General features: G+C 31.8%; 1 non-coding gene across 1 annotated transcript; it reads right to left on the bottom strand.

Moving 5' to 3' along the window:
• Nucleotides 1-412: 412 nt before the first annotated feature.
• On the bottom strand, nt 413-528 carry LOC130822990 (U5 spliceosomal RNA). Its single transcript, XR_009046484.1, has one exon. It is a non-coding gene; the product is annotated as a U5 spliceosomal RNA (small nuclear RNA).
• Nucleotides 529-2,140: the final 1,612 nt, after the last annotated feature.

Genomic DNA, 2,140 nt, shown 5'->3' with positions numbered 1-2,140 from the left:
TCATCAATTACTAATTGGTTCGTTTTTTTCGGGTACAGATCGGGTTCGAGCTTTATTTTTCGAGTAGTTATCGGTTACGGATAACTACTGATCGGGTCAATATCGAAATAAGTTAATAGTCAGGTTTTTAATTGATGTATGCTCATTTACTTACAAAAATAATTACCGATTGTTTTATCAGATATAGCAGATAGGGGTGTCAAACAGGTCGGGTTGAGTCCTTTTCAGGTTCGGATCATATAAATATGGGTCAATAAACCCTTAACATAAACCTGACCCATTTAATTAATAGGTCAAAAATTGAAACCCCGACCTGATCTGTAGCAGATCGGATCAACCTGCTAATGACCAATTTAACCTACCTTTTTTTTTAGGTCATTAAATTCATATATTTCAGGTCATTTGACCCATTTAACCTTAATTAAAGGCTTCCTCCAAAAAGAAACGTATGCCACTTAACGCAGCGAGCACACGGTATTCTTTAATAAAAGGCAAAAGAATAGTTCGCTTTGTGCTCACGGCGTGACTGCGTAAGTTGGTATGAGATCTGTGGAAGTGATTTAAAGGATTTTTCTTTTATTAGTATCTTTCATAGCCGATGTGGGACAACTTCCTTTGTTATTGAAAGTCATCTTCAGCTGACAAATCCCTTAGCCGTTGTGGGACAACTTCCTTTCTTATTGAAAGTCATCTTCAGCTGACAAATCCCTCAATACATGGTAATTGGTATTATCTTAGTTTTACGAAGTATTTGGCAAATGTTGATCTGTCTTAAATTTAATAAATGGGTTAAACAGGTTTTTTTCGGGTTTAAATGTTCAACCTGAACCTAACCCATTTAATAAATAGATCAGGTCGGGTTGACCCATTTAATTAATTGGGTCAAAAATCTAAACCCAAACCCGCTAATTTCGAGTCGGTTTCAGATCAGGTTAGCAGGTCGGGTCAGCTTTTGCCAGCCCTATTAGGCAGATCAATTTATTTCAATTAGTTTATATATATATATATATATATATATATATATATATATATATATATATATATATATATATATATATATATATATATATATATATATATATATATATATATATATATATATATATATATATATATATATATATATATATATATATATATATATATAGAACTTGTGTTTTTTCTTTTTCCGTATTATTAGAAAATTGAAATTGGACTTAATTTGCTAAAATTAGGTGAAAATTTGATTCGGATTTATAACAGTTCGATTTACAATCGGTTCGGGTTTGTATCAGTTCGGGTTAAAAACAGTTCGATTAATAATCGATCGGGTTAAAAACAGTTCCATCTTAATCGGTTTTAGTAAGGTTACATTCGGTTACGTGCATAATTCGGGTCGGATTTGACTCGGGTCGATCACTGTTCAGTTGGGGTAACATCGGTTAAGGTTTATATGTCGGTTATAAAATTCGGTTACAGTTCGAGTTCGATTTTGCCCTTTTCGGTTATCAAACGGTTCGAGTGAAGTATCGGTTCGGGTAATTGCGATTCGGTAAACCTAAAAAACATACATTTTTTCGGGTCGGATTTTCGGGTCGGGTTTGTTTTGAACAGCTCTAGGAGTACCATTGATAATATCTCAAAAATTTTTAGATATAAAATATTTCAGAATCATTATATAAGGTACTTCTTAGTCCAAAATACCAAAAATCTTCAAATATACCACTGAGTGAGAGTAGTGCATTTCCTATCTTTGTTTATCATGTAAATCAAAATGTGAATTATAACTCATTTACTAATCAAAATCTCATCATCATACATTCATAAATTTTCTAAACCTATCAATCCAAATGAGACATTAATTTAAATTTAAATATAAAGAAATGCTTATCAAAATTCAAAAACATTTAGTCATAAATTTGCAAACCTTTACAATAAAAACATATAAAAATAGAAAATAATTTGTATCAAAGAAATTCAAAAAATGAAGAGAATATATCAAAAAACGCAATAACAGAGGAATCGGTTCTGATACACTTGAGGGTACCTGATGATACACTTCAAAGAACGCAACAACAGACTGTCGGAGAAAGAATATGCTGATACGGGCCATCGACACTTAAAAGAATGAAGAAAACAACCGCTGGTATTAGAGTTTTGT

The sequence above is a fragment of the Amaranthus tricolor genome, chromosome 8 (assembly GCF_026212465.1).
Source record: "Amaranthus tricolor cultivar Red isolate AtriRed21 chromosome 8, ASM2621246v1, whole genome shotgun sequence".
Lineage (NCBI taxonomy): Eukaryota > Viridiplantae > Streptophyta > Magnoliopsida > Caryophyllales > Amaranthaceae > Amaranthus > Amaranthus tricolor.
Note: the sequence above shows the minus strand (reverse complement) of the source record. Positions and strands in the feature narration are given on the sequence as shown.